This window comes from Choloepus didactylus, chromosome 10, assembly GCF_015220235.1.
Source record: "Choloepus didactylus isolate mChoDid1 chromosome 10, mChoDid1.pri, whole genome shotgun sequence".
Classification (NCBI taxonomy): Eukaryota; Metazoa; Chordata; class Mammalia; order Pilosa; family Megalonychidae; genus Choloepus; species Choloepus didactylus.
The window spans coordinates 78,065,998-78,081,916 of NC_051316.1; the positions used below are offsets into that span (position 1 = coordinate 78,065,998).

Genomic DNA, 15,919 nt, shown 5'->3' on the forward strand with positions numbered 1-15,919 from the left:
GTAAGTCAAAGAACATTACCTATTGATATTTCTCTTATTGAATAGCCGTATCATGATGTAAGGAATACAGGGGTTAACTATTTGAAAATGATGACATAGTTGAGTAGACTATATATTTCTCTTCAATTATCTTAGAAAATTCAATGAAATGCAGCCCTAAATTTTTAATGATTGAACAGTCTATTTTTATTATTTATATATATTTTATTTGTTTCATTAAACTATATTATAATATATTATAATTATTAATAAATTATATTAATTATATTAATTATAATTAATTGTATTGTGGTTATAAAATGATTATATTAATTTCATTATTTATTTTATTTGTACATTTATTTTATTTATTATTATTTACCAAGGCCTTTTTGCTCTCAGTCTTAAATAATGTAGAATGTGTGGTATCATCAACAAAGCACTAGAATCTCCGGTTCTTTCCTAATTCTGGCATTATAAGTTGAATGTGGATAAGTCTTCATCCCTCAGGCATTCAATTCCTCCCTCAATAATATGAGGTGACTGGGCAATTTCTCTATAAGAATGTTTCTGGGGGGAAATCTATGATATTCAGTGCTCATCTAGAAAGGGAGAGCAAAAGATTAAATAAATAGTTGAAACTTTAAAAGAAGTAAATATAATTTATAATTAACACATTATTTATTCTTCCTTGTAGTAGTCATTAACATATTTCCAAAAAAAGTACCTACTCAAAGACACAAATAAGTACATATGTACACATGAGCCACAATTTATAGAGGAATCTACGTGCTTGGTCCAGTCTCAGAGGTTTTACATACCCCTTCACATTCAGTGTTTACTTTGGTAAGGCTGGTTCAATGATAAGTGCAATCGCTATGCTGTTATATCATGTAGATTCAAATCCCACTTGTACTGCTTCCTGGGTTACCTGGGTAAGTTAACTACTCCAAGATAACTGTGTAATGGCAGTGGTGATTTTTACCTTGAATGACTGTTTTAAGGACTGACAAAAATTATACACAGTTCTTAGAACCAAAGGCTGGTACATTAAGCCCTTAATAAATGGTAGCTATTGATGTTAATTTACCTACATTATCTTGGGAAACCTGTTGCATAGTTGAAGAAACAGAAGCTCAAACTCAAAGTATTTCCTCAGGGGTACACAATAAGGAAGTAATGAAACTAAAATGTAAACTCAGCTCTACTGGATTCTGTAGGCTGTGTTCTTTCCTACACTACACTGCCGGAGCTCTCTCACTCACAGCCTGCTTTTCCAGATATCTCATCTCTTCACCATTTAAGGTGTCTTCTGTTTTTAATCTGCATTTTCATAATGCCCAGTATAAGCTTTTGCTAAGGAAATCAGAAAATTAGTCCTATTACTCTAAAGGAAAGGAAGGCAATACTGTCTGAGTTCATCTCTCAGCTCTGCCACTTACTAACTCAAGGATTTTAGGCATATTGTTTAACTTCCACATGAATCAATTTCCTCATTTGTAAATGAGTACATTAATACTCACCTCATAAATATTAAATATATAAATTAAATGAGATAAGTTATGTGCTTTTCACATATTACATACCCAATGAATGAAAGTATTTTAAAATACATTATTAGTACCTCCATTTATTTTTACTCTTTGTGCCTTTCTTTCCTCATCTGCAAAAGGCAATAAAATTATGGCCAATATCAAAAGGGGGCTGTGAGGATTCAGTGAGAAATGCATATTAGACAAAAGCAGGCTCATAAGAAAGCCAAATAATGCGAGTTACTTTAATTAATGTAAAAATATATCTGACATTGTTCTTAAGCTCATAAAGTACTTGGAAGCTATTCTTGTCCACCTTCGAGACCCAGCTCTCTAAGGTTTCAATCTACAAGGCCAATAAACAAATCTTTGCTCATGGCAAAGTGTTATTGTTTCCCTTCTCTGACAGTGAATATTGCACACTATGTTCACAGCCTTACCTTAGAGGTGCAACTCTAAGTGCACTGTAAAGACATGGCAATAAAAGTCATTCATGAGCCAGGAGGCCTTCCATTGCCCTACAGACACCACTCCACAGTGACCTCTTATTCAAACAGCACACAGGACTTGATTTCTTCCAACCGCAAGTGGACAACAATCATCGTTATTCACACTGAAAATTTATATTACCTTCTAACTGAAAAGGTAGAAGAAATAATTTCAGAGTTTGCTAGGTAAATTAAGAGAAACAATAAAACAAATGAAGATTACTGTATTTTTTTGGCAAACACATGAGACCATAACACACATCAAAATCTGATTCTAAGATACTATCTATAAATCCACAGTCATTCACTTTAAAATGAATGTAGATGTGTCACCCTGAAGAGTTATATCATAAGCTGCAATGCTAAGAACATAAGAGAAACAGCAGCAGGATTCTAAAGACTATGGAATGCTCAAAGATTTTCATAGATTAAAAATCCAGATAAAGTATTTCTATCATCTATGTTAATATCTGCCTTTAAGTTAAGCTCAGCTTACTTAAACACTGAAATATGCACTCCTAACATGCTGGCAAATAATTTTGCGAAAATATATTCTGTTCTGTGAGTGCTAAGTATCAAGTTCCAAGGAAATAGATCCAGGGCTTGAATAACCAAAATCTTTATTACTGGAAGCAGTCTAATATGTCCCCCAAACTTTCCTACTCTTCTTTTTTGAATAGGCTGAACATGCAAAGAAAGTTTTCATAAAGTAATTAAAATCGGGAGGTTTTTGACCACAAGCAGAAAACAGCATTCAACTCATTATGCTTCCTCTATAGTCTTCTCTATTTCTATTTATTATGCCAATATCTCTCTTAGGCCAGAGCACAGTAGCTTTGGTTAAACAATTATACACTCTTTTGTCAGGTAAACTCTCACAGGTTTTCAAATATTTCACAGCAATTTTAACAGCTATACAGTAGCAGAAATAGTATAATTATTTCTAACAGTCTTCCAAAATGCTTGGAGATAGGCACATAAATAATAATGAAAACTAAAAGAGCAAGGAAACAATACTTACAAAGATAAATTTTAATATTATAGAATATTTTTAAAAATTGATTCAACCAAATGGAATCCAAAGTATATATATATTTTCATTCTCTCTACCCTTTGTTTCTTTTCATAAATTGTTAAGCCTCAGGAAAAGATGTCTGGTACATAATTATGATTCAATAAATATTTGATGAGTTTGTGGATGAATGACAGATTTTCTTATCTGCTTGATCCTATATCATGTGTCACATACATCACATCTCCACGAATGCCAATCACTATATGATGAATCCTAGAGTCCATGGAATAGTATGTAAATGCCATGAGAAAACAAAGTTTTCTGTTTTGTTGACTGCTCTATCCCCATGTCTAGATCAGTTTCAGGCACACACCAGGTGCCCAATAAATATTGGTTGAATAAATACTAAATGGAGCATATAATTCTAATGATATCTGCCTACTGAACATAATAAGCAAAAAAAAAAAAAAATCATCATTGTTAGCTATTATTCTCTAAATGTATCAACTTAAATTTAAAGAATGTTTAAATATGGAGAGGTCTTTCATGTTTATGAAAAACTAATGTGGATAGATAGATACATGTTCTTCCCAGAAATATTTTTATAGCCATGGATGTATCAGGCACTGTGACTGACATAGAGAGGGATGCTGTTCCCATATTATACTAATGTCTCCCCAGCCTAGTACATGTCACAGTGTATTATATTTGTCATTCCTCATACACACCCTGTTCTTTCATTCTCTATGCCTTCTAACATGACATCCTGATGCACTTTTTCTCTGCCTATCTCATTGTAGTACAATGCCTGCCCAAGGATTCCTCCCCTCCAAAATATTCCTTCCTCAGTACCCCCTTCATTGTCAGTCACACATGGCCTCCTTTCCAAGATCTTCTAGAGCAATGCTCACATGGTGGTATTGCCTATTTCCATGTCTGTCTCTGCCATCTCTATTAAGTTTCTTAAGAGACTTTTTTAATCATTTTTGAATCGCAAATGCCTGACACTTTTCTTGGCACATATCAGGTCCTAAATTGCTACAAACTGAAAGGTGACTTAGTTAATTTAGCAACATATTTTATCCTAAGTCAAAAGAGTTTAGACAGTACCATATAGTACATAGTTTATTAATTTTTCTCATAATGAATGAAACCAATTTTATTTATGATTTATTCAATCAACAAAAAATGGCAACCCAGAAATTCTAGGGGCAGAAAAATGAGTAATGATCTGACATGGAATGTAACCTAAAGTCAGTAATTGACTTAATGTATTAGGTATTTGTCCCTGATGTGATTACTTGATGTGGCTAGATTATAAATTCATTAAGTAGGAATAATATCAACGTATCTATTACAGTATTGTATATATCCAGGAGTCATTTACTAGTTGTCTGATGCTTATTATTCAATAATTATGATCTTGAAATTATCTTCCACTAGCAACATTAGCTGATTGTAGTTTACACATACATAGTTAATTTTTCCTTCCAGAAAAACCACCACCACCACAACAAAGATACATGAGATGCAGTTTGTTGATCCTACTTAAGGTGATCATGAAAATGAAATAAGACTTTCAACTTTTGTTTTTGCCCAGCCTTTCTGATGACAGCCATGACATTGGCTGAAATTGAGATTCTTCCTGAGAAGTTTGCAATTCCAAATCTGACACCTCTTAGAGAATTAGTAAAAGGATTATTGTAGGGAAAATTACAAACTAAAAATGAATGCTCTATTTTGACAATGGAAATACTTATTCATTTTTTTGTTTGTTTTATGTTTCTCAGTTATGCCAAAGGACCCCCACGGAAACACAGACTCCTCCACTGTTTAGAGTCACAGATATTATTTTCAAAATAAAATACTGTAAATAGTAGGAAGAGGAAGAATTCCATGCAAACAGTAAGATTTCTACAATAGATATTTCTGCTAAACTTACTCAAAGGGTAGAATAACAGAATTCAGTTTTTTTGGAACTTAAAGGCTAGATGAAAATGAAACAGCTCTCAGCCAGTACCAGTTACCAACTTGCTTCATGGAGCTTTGTGAGGTATTACCTTAGATCCAGACATATGATTTTGAAACAATTAGAATAAGTACACCTGTCAGATTAGAATCTAGAATAAAGGTTACTAGGGGACAGGGTGGGGATAGGGAATGGGAAATTAAGACTTAAAATATAGAGGGTTCCTATTTGGAATAATGGAAATGTTTTGGTAATGGATGGGGGTGATGGTAGCATAACATTGTGAACATGGTTAACAGCACTGAAATATATATCTGAATGTGATTAAAAAGGAAAATGTTAGATTATATGGTACTAGAATAAAAAGTTTTTTAAAAATCCATGGAACTACACTACACAAACAGTGAACCCTCAGTTAAAGCATGGACTATAGTTAATAGTACAATTATAATATATTATCATCAATTGCAACCAATGTTCCACACAATTCAAGGCGTGGAACTTTAAAACAGTGGCGTATGGAATCCTGTATTTCATGCATGCTGTTGTTCTCACTTGCTAAAGCTGCCAAAATGCAAAATACCAGAAATTGATTGGCTTTTACAATGGGGGTTTATTAGTTCACAAATTTACAGTTCTAAGGCCATGAAATGTCCCAATTAAGGCATCAATAGGAAGATAACTTCTCTGAAGAAAGGCCAATGGCACCTGGGATTCCTTTGACACATGGGAAATCACATGGCAGGAGTCTGCTGGGCCATTCCCAAGGTTTGCTTCGGGTTTCCGTTGCTTTCTCCAAAATGTCTCTGGGCTTCTGTCTTAGCTCTTCTCTCTCAGCATCTATGCATCCTTGCTTGTTTATCCCAGGGCATTTCTCTCTAAGCATCTGGGGGTCCTCTGTTAACTTCTCTGGGGCAAATTCTGAATTTCATCTCTTAGCTTCTCTTCTGCTTCTGGTTTCAACAGCTGTCTCCAAAATATCTCTGGGTATTTTCTCTCTAAGCATCTCTGAGCTCTCATCAAAATGTCTCTGCTATCCTCTCAACAATGAACCAGTAAACTAATTAAGACCCACCTTGAATGGGCAGGGTCACATCTCCATGGAAACAATCTAATCAAACAGTCCCACCCACAATAGGCCTGTCCCACAGGAGTGGATTAAAAGAACATGGCTTTTGTGGGGTACATAATAAATTCAAACCTGCACAGTTTTCTATAAAGACACTACTTCTCTATTAAAGAAAAAAAAAATGAATCTCTTGCTGGTACTTGTCAAAAGAAGATACTGCAAAGGCATGCCTCTTCCCAAGAGGTTGTGATTCAGTGTGATGGGGTTTTGGGGGATTTGTATTTTTAAAAAGAATGCTATGACAGCTAATCTGATTTAGGTGGCGTACAGCCTGTGGATACAGTCAGGACAATGCTAATAAACCTCACTGCTCTCACCTGTAACATGAGAATTATTATCACTAATACAACAGAATGATTATGACAACCTGCTCAAACCCACAGGTAAAAAAGTATCTAAATAAAGTACAGGGATTTGTCTTATTCGTCTTTGAATTCTACAGGTAATAAAATGCTGGAACATAACAAATGTTTTACAATTGTTTGATAAATGAATGAAAAGAAAAATAAATTAGGCTCTAACTAAATTATCTACAAGAGATGCAAGGTATGAAATTCCACGTTAAAAAAAGGCTAGTTGGATACCACTGGGTTATTCTTTACTTCAAATATACATTTATTATTTTATTCATTCATCAAATAGTTATTAAGCACTTAATGAGGCTGAGAAGACAGCAGTGATGAAGACAACCATCATCCCTGCATTCTCATCAAGGAGACTAACATCAAACTTCTACCTACACTATTAATTATTTAGCTACAATTGTGGTAAATGCAAGGGAATAGAAATACTGCATACAAAAAAGGCATAAAGCAGGGACAATTATCTAGCCTTGAGAAGGTGAGAAGAGTGCCATTGGTGGAGGCCAGTGAGATAGGCAAGGCTAAATCATGCAGAGGCAATGAAAAAACTTTGATGGTTTTATGCAGAGTAATGCCATCACCATGATCACATTTACATTAAGAAGTAAAAAGTCTGCCTGCTCTGTGTTGAAGTGAGTATAGAGGGACAGACGGGCAGTTAAAGAGAGCCCAGCTAGGAGGCCCTGGAGGAGTCCAGGCAGAAAAGAATGGTATCTTGTACTAAGGTGGTGGCAATGGGGATGGTGAACAGTGGAAATAACAAGGCTCAGGTTTATAAGAGAGGTTATGTTCCCTGAGCTTTCTCCATTCTTATTAGTGAATGATGCTGTATTATTTATTTCTTGCAATACTCACTTTATGACTAAAGGATGTCTGTCATAACTTTGGCAAGCTCATTCAATTTCTTAGGGATAAGAGAAACACACATTGTATGGGATGAGAGGGTTGACACTTGGGAGGCAGTAATAGAGCCTTTATACCACCTTTAGTGCAATTAATCAAAAGGACTGGTAGGTCTGACCGCAACGAAGCAGGAAAAAACTATGACCCATATTTCTGAAAGCATATGAGACTGGTTAGAGATAAATGTGAAAATTCACTTTAAGGTAAATCTATTAAAGGGTAACTATAACTGGAATCATAGACATGCAAATTTAATTCCTACTTTCAGAGAATTATCCAGCAAAATTTTCAGAAGATTAGCCTGACCCCACCTTGAGAGAATATGATAGTTATACTTTGAGACAACATGGTATATGTAAACACAAATACTTCAATAGATAATTATGTGTCTTCTAGGTTTTTTTATGGTCAAAAAACTTGTATTTAGATGATCCAAATCTTGTTGGCAACATTCAAAGCATCATAGTCAGCAGCCAGTGTAACACATGCTTTCTTCTCTCCTTCAGGCCTGATCAGGGTGTTGACCTTGGCCATGTCAATATCATAGAGCTTCTTCACAACCTGTTTGATTTGGTGCTTGTTGGCCTTGACATCCACAATGAACACAAGCATGTTGTTATCGTCAGTCTTCTTCATGGCTCTGATTCTGTGGTCAGGGGCAACTTGATGATGGCATAGTGGTCAAGCTTGTTTCTCCTGGGGATGCTCTTCTGAGGAAATTTGGGCTTTCTTCTGAGATGCAGCCTCTTGGGCAGCCAGAATGTGGGTGAAGTGTGGATCTTCTTTTTCTTGTGGCTGTGGACACCTTTCAGTACTGCCTTCTTGGCTTTCAAAACCTTTGCTTTGGCTTTGGTTTGGGGAGGGGCAGGGGCTTCCTTCTTTGCTTTCAGCGCCATCTTCGTGAAAAGACGCCTAGCTTCTAACAAGTTTCTTCAGCTAAGCCAGCTTTCTTAGCACTCTGTAAAGCCATTTAAATTATAAGTGACTTTTTAGAGATGAAGCTATCACAGAGTGAGGTGTGCCTATATTTGTTAATCATATCTGCAACCTTAAAAGAAATAAAATCTGTTTGCATAATTTTAGCTCTCTCCAGTAACAGAACTGGGGACTGTCATAAAGGAAGGGAGAGCAGTAATGTATTCTTTCTTACTTGTCAAAGATTTTTATTCCTTCTCAAAGAATATACTCATAAGAATAAATTCCGAGTTTCATTACAAGTTCCTCAAATTTAAAGACTGTATCTTATTCCTTTTTATGTCACCTGGCACATATCCTTGCTCATTTCTTCATCTTAAATGGAAGGGAGGGATTAAATACACACATATATACATACAGGCACTTACATCCATACATGCATATGTGTGTATGTGTGTGTGTACTCCAGGAGATGATGCTGGGATCTGAGGAGAACAGTTATTGCAGTACCACTCAACAGTATTTTATTTTCTGTGCTATTTTCATATAATGAAATAAATAATATTATTTTTGTTAGTATAATATTGTTTTGCTATATTGAAATATATAAAATAGGAATATATATATAAAATATATTCAGAGACACACCAGACATTTACATGCTATGTGAAAATTCTGACTCTAGCGAAGGCATGCTTGTTTTTAAAGTATTCTATTTCCATAATTTTCAGACAGAAAGAAAATGACAGTCCAAAAAACAATGCTTCCATATTAAGTATAACTTTTACTCTGCTTTAAAAGCTTTCCAAATAAGCTGGTGATAATTACATAAACTAAAATATAACAGAATATCCAAAAAAACTTGAGAAAACAAATAAAATTAATGTAACTAGAAATAGATTTTAGGGATAGAAAATTACATTGCTAAAACCTCTGGTTATTACAACTGCTACTACAGTTCAATCCACAGCATCCCCAAGCAAAAAATGGTTCTCACCTCAAACAAAAGTTGGCATTATTTTTCAAAGTATCAAAGAAGTGGAAAATACTCAGAGTTAGCTTAGAACTACTTTCCACCAGTGGAAAATATTCGGTTAGCTTAGAACTACTTTCCACCAGTGGAAAATATTCAGAGTTAGCTTAGAACTACTTTCCACCATTATCCGAACTTACACAAATTTAGAAAGATCTTTTACAGCACCCGGAAAATCTAACCCAAAAATGCGCTTGCAATTCTAAAATGATAACTAAATAGATTTTACATTTAAGATTGAATTTTTGATGAATTATGGAAATAATATTTATTTTCAGTTTTCCTTTTTCAAATTTTCTTCATTTTAATAGTGTTTAACTTGTTGGTGAGCCATATTTTTCCTGCTACTGATCTATAATATAATAATAATATATGTTCCACCTTTATATTTTGTAATTTTACATTTTACTTCATATTTTGTAATAGAACTATTATTTTTCTATTGGAAATGTATTGTCTATTTACTTTTTTATTATATGTATTTAAAACACTTTTTTATGAAATTACAAAATTGATATAAATAACAAAATATCAGTGGAGTCTTTCATCCTGGTGTTAAAATCATTAGTGGGAACTCGAGTAACTGAGCTGTAGGTTCTTGTTCTCAAGGAGCTTGAAGTCTGCCATTCCTCATCAATATCAATACATGGCAGAGGGCTGGAGTATGCCACATAATCAGACCCACATTTTATGGTCAATTTTTAAATCATCAAACAGACATAAGAGAGACAATGCACATCAACACTAAATTATAGTAGAAGCAGAGGAAAGAATAAAATCGGATTCAAAAACCAGCTTCGACTTTGGATATCTGCACCTCATGGGTAAGTCCTGTGACCACTCTGAGTTTCAGTTTGGACAGAAGCATCCACCTTACTGAGCATCCAGATTAAACAAGTATGTGCATGTAAGGTGTTTAACATAGTGCCTTGCACATAATCAGTGCTCATTTTAACTGGGAACTGCTTTACAACTGTAGCATCAAACAAGACACACAAAGGTGAATGAAAGTAAAGTCCTTACATGTCAACATTTGTTAAAACAATGGTTTCTTACTTGGAGAGAAGAGATATCAAAGAGTGAAGGCCCCCAGGGCAGGGGTCAAAATTTTTATCAGACTTTTAAATGTATTTATCCTGCAGTTATGTTCTTTAATTGGAAACTTATTCAACCTATTTTCTTCTGTTATAATATTGTGGATTTCTACTCTATATCTTTAAAATCCTATCATATGTAAATCTATAATCACTTGCAAACTTGTTTTCAAATGCTAATAGTCCTGCGAAGGTCAAATTTCTGTACAAACATTGAAAGCACATGTCCCTACAAGATTATCTCAATTTTATGTCAGTAATACTAGGAAGATTATAAAATTTGGTATTAGAGGGAATCCTCTAGGTTTCCAGCCTCATTTTACATATGGAAAACTAGGGACCCAGAAGTGCAGCAGGTTCTCTTTAGTCACAGAGTAAGTTAACAGCACAGCCAGGAATAGAAATCAGATCTCTTGAATCCTAAATCCAATTTGTACATGCTGGTAAACTAAAATTTACAGGCTGAGTAGGCAGTTAATTCACCAAATTATCATTTGATTTATTCCACAAATACTTGCGCATTCAGAGTAAAAGCATGAGGAAGGCATTTAAGCAGTTTCTGCATTACAGAACTGAAATAATTTAAATGGTAAATAATGTGTTAGAAAAATCTTTATCCTCATCAGAAATCAATGAAACATAATTAATGAATGCCATGTCATTTTAGGCCAGTCAAGAGTTAACCAAGCAGAGCAAATCTGCATTATAGAACAGTTTAGAGAAGGTTTCTATGTGTATTCCCATGTCATAAAGAAAGGTGAGTTTTTCTATACAAGCTCAATTTAAGAGACTTATGCAGTCAAAAAATATGGTTCTGCAGGCATGCTCCTTAAAAATTTAATTCTCAGGAAATAAAATATTAAGATATGAGCAGTATGATAAGAATTCTAAGATGGCCCCCCAAAATCCTGTCCCCTTGTATACACTGTCTAATCCTATTCCAGTGAACGTGAGTGACGCCACTGAATTTGATGGGATGTGTATTTCTCCTATTATTAGATTACTAATATGTTGATTTTGACTTGATCAAAAGGGATCATCCCCTTTGGGGTGGGCCTGGTCTAATCAGCCCCGTCCTTTAATAGAAGGTGAAGTGTTAAGAGAGGACTCTCCTGCTGTCCTGGCAATAAAAAGCACACAACCTTGCCATGAACTGTCAATGGAGGGTGGCATGTGTGTGGCACCCAAGGGCAGCATCTCATTCTCTCACTGAGAGCCAGAGCAAAAAGAGAACTCAGACCTGCTACCATAAGAAAATGAATTCTGCCAACAATCTGAAACAGCTTGGGAGCAGAACTTGCCTAGTCGAACCACCAGATAAGGAGATATCTAAACTGGCCTTGATTTTAGCCTTATAAGACCCTGAGCAGAGTACCCACTTACACTGGGCCCGACCCCATGATCCATCTAAACTACGAGATATTAAACTTCTGTTCAAGTGGCTAACTTTGTGGTAATTTGTTACATAGTAACAGAAAAGTTTTACAGGCAGGGAACACGTCTTTATACTTTTTATATTCTTTTTATATTTTTATATATTTTTATATTTTTATACTTGTTTATAAACAAAACACAGTGCTAGGTATTTAGGTACTTAATAAATCCTTAATTGCTTCATTTTATTGAGGGAATTGCATATTTGGTTCCAGAATGCTAGGAAACTGTCAGAAAATAACACTGCCATCAATTATGATTGTGTAGAGTCTTATAGTTTTTTTTTAATTTTTCTCATTTAATCCTGTGAGATATATATGGCATGAACTATTTATTTATCATCTCCATTTTACAAATGAGGAAGCAGAATCCATAGGAGCTAGTAGTCATTGTTAGTAGTGCATTTTCTCTCTTCTATGCTACTGTCTACTTCCAACTATTTCCCTCTGGAATTCTCTAGATACTTTTAAACAGAATTCTCTTCTTCTGAATCTCACGTGTGTTATAAAGCAAGAAAGAGGGACTTTACCCATCTTTATCTTGTTTATCTTGTTCCACCCTTGATTTATCCCCTGAAACACTGTCAAGTACCTATCATACATTAAACACATACTTGTTAGCAGACTGAATGCCAGCAACTCTGGCCAGGAAGCTTATTATCCTTCTTATATTCTAGACAAAATAATATTCATAATAATTGTAACTGTAAGGGTAGCCATGTGGTGACATATTGTTCTGTATACACTTTTACTTTAATCCTCACAATAAGCACCCAAAAAAGTTTTAATTTGTCATTTAAAATGAGGAAATTTAGTTTTAGAAGGATTAGGTGATTAAAGATTACACAGCTATTAAATGATAGATGCAGGACAAAAATTGGGGTCTATCTGGGCCTAAAGTTTGTATTATTTCCATGATTTCATGTTATGGCACTTAAAGGGGCTATCAGTCCAGAAACGTGGCACAGAATTACCAATAAAGACAAACGACTTTCAAATTAGAAAATCCTTTGTACTTCTGTGCTACACTACAAAATATAACCCGTCGATCTGTCTATACACACACTTTGTCAGCATATAGTGCTCTTATATGTAACACTATCTTGATCATTAATTGCTAAACGTATGCTGGTCTCATCACTCAATTAAAATTAAAACCTGCTATGACCAGGAAAATTCATGCTTATTGTTGAAATACACAAAATCTTCAAATCATATTTTAAAATTCACATACATTATAGCATACCCAAGGGCATTTTTGTAATAAGTAATTTCTTCTGTAGTGCATAAATAAATGGAAAATAATATTTTTATCCTCTGAATTTAACACATTTTCTCCATTCTGTATTATAAGTATTATAATTCAGAAAATGTTCTTATTAAACACTTTGCTTCAGAGTTTTAGTCAAGGCTATAGAGTCACCTTGGAATGTGTTCTCTTCAAAAAGGTGTTCTCCACCCAGTTGCCCATAATATAAAAGGCTATCAAAGTTTCTCAGGTACTTAAAAGGCCTAAAATGATCGTATTTCTTAAAAAAAAAATACAAGCTTTTAAAATCTTATGCAGCTTGACTATGCAGCTATTACTTTATGTTTAGAAAAATGTTAACTCTCAAACTGAATAAGAATCTTGACAAGAAGGACAGTTATAGAAGGATAACAGCACCTTTCTTTTGTTCCTTTGGCAAACTTAATTTGCCAATAGTCACTTTTAAGCACTCAGCTTTACAGTATATTGTTCTAGTTTGCTAATGCTGCAGAATGCAAAACACCAGAGACGGATTGGCTTTTTTAAAAAGGGGGTTTACTTGGCTACACAGTTACAGTCTTAAGGCCATAAAGTGTCCAAGGTAACACATCAGTAATCGGGTACCTTCACTGGAGGATGGCCAATGGTGTCCGGAAAACCTCTGTTAGCTGGGAAGGCATGTGGCTGGCGTCTGCTCCAAAGTTCTGGTTTCAAAATGGCTTTCTCCCAGGATGTTCCTCTCTAGCAAGCTTGCTCCTCTTCAAAACGTCACTCACAGCTGCACTCCGTTCAGTCTCTTTGAGTCAGCATGTTTTATATGGCTCCACTGATCAAGGCCCACCCTGAATGGGTGGGGTCACACCTCCATGGGAGTATCCCACCAAAGTCACCACCCACAGCTGGGTGGGGCACATTCCAAGCAAATCTAACCAGCACCAAAACGTCTGTCCCACAAGACCACAAAGATAATGGCATTTGGGGGACACAATACATTCAAACCGGCACATATATCGTAACACAAATTTAAATCATTGCAATTTTCTTTTCACATTGCAGCAAATCCACTGAGGCTCTTCAAATAAGTCAAATAACCTTTAGCTCTCTTCTTTTACTCTCTCCCTATGCCCTCCTCCCATATACACCTAAAACTCAAAAACATAAAATATCGGGGGAGTATGTCTGACTGCAAAGATAAAGTACAGCCTCTTGAAAGGGAAAACACTCACAAGGAAGCTGCAAATAAAGTCATCAAAACATCTGTGGATAAACATAGCATCTGAGAACTATAAAGGCTCAGGGTAGGCATTGCATAACTAAATGTTTGTCTGCTTCTGAATCATTAGACGACAGATTCTTACTCTGATTCCAATAGTCATTGCCTCAACAGTCACACAGCATCCATCCATTTATTTATCAACTGCATTATTTCACAGCTTAATTTGGAGAAAACACACCTGCAAAGTTGATCTTGACATAGCACAAACAAGAGATGCTTCTCAGACTGGAAGAAAATGATGAATCAAGCAATCAGTAATTGAAACATTAGACAACCAGAATGTAGAAACTTTCCACTTGTTTAGTTATGAAAATAAGCATATTCCTGAAGATTAATATAAATCAGGATGGGATTTAAAATTCTAGCTGTGAAATCATAAGGTATCGCTGATTCTAAAGGAAATATAATAATCTGCCTCCAAAGAATGTATTATTTTCAAGAATTCAATAAGTTATCAATAATGTAGGCTAACAACAAGGAACAAAAATGCTAACAATTAAAAGCACCTTTCTATTTGGCCATGAATACACTGCTTTATAGGTTAGTAGTTATGCTAATTATAGGCAAATATTAAAATTAATCTGCACTTCCTAGCCTTTTAGAGGTATGTTGCATGTGAGAAAAGGGAAATCATCCTAGGGTTAATGAAACACATGGATAATGAAGAATAAATTACATATGTTTGGCTACAGGAAAATGTTTGATACCCATTAAATTATTGAAGTGGGTACCAACACTGTATTCAGGGGTAGCCAGAAAGTGAAGCAGGTGATATGAATAAATGCAAACAGGCAAAATGTGTGATTGCAAACTTCATGAAATAGAATTCTTGTGAGCCTATTAGCAAAGCTATACTATGCACTGAGTCTAACTCCTTTTCTATCCTTGACTTAGACAAAACTTACTGTCATAATAGGTAGAACCATTTTTCTAAATATATAAAGTGTTTTACTATTTCAATCTCATTTTGGATATAAAACTGAATCCAAATCTATGTATTTATATATGAACCATTAGTGTAGACTGAATTTACATGTAAGCTTTTTCCACTTCTCTTGCTTGCTCGTGTGTGATTTTTTTTTTGTCTAGTGAATAAAAAACTATTGCATAAAGTGCTTAACTAAATAAATATATTTTCACTTGCATAATTTCAGAAGCTCAATTACATATTTCATCTGCCAAGGCAGCCACAGCAGTCCTTGCTTCTTTAGAAGGTAGACCATTTCAATGACAGGCCATCACAATGAAAACTTTTTATTTTAAACATAATGCTTTCTGCTGTTTCCATTTGTCTCCATTTTATTAAGGCAAAAGAAAATCATCTGCAAGATAAATATAATGTATATTTATTAAATCTCTTATACTTTTCTAAAACCTCACCCAAACTTGATTTCATTTGATCCTCACAACTTTAGGAGGCGGATGAACTGCACATTTCTGAGGAGGATCACATAAGTATAGAAGATTCCAGGCATCCACTATTTACTATTTGAGATGTCTAAAAGTCTATGGCCACTTCAAAAACCACAAAAATCTGAAGCA

At 34.8% G+C, this 15,919-nt stretch overlaps 1 protein-coding gene and 1 pseudogene across 7 annotated transcripts in view; both read right to left on the reverse strand.

Annotated features, from left to right (window-relative positions):
• LINGO2 (leucine rich repeat and Ig domain containing 2) overlaps window positions 1-15,919 on the reverse strand; it is a 1,372,285-nt gene that overhangs the window by 1,239,499 nt on the left and 116,867 nt on the right. The gene's annotated exons all lie outside the window — the stretch shown is intronic.
• Window positions 7,801-8,273, reverse strand: LOC119504919 (annotated as a pseudogene).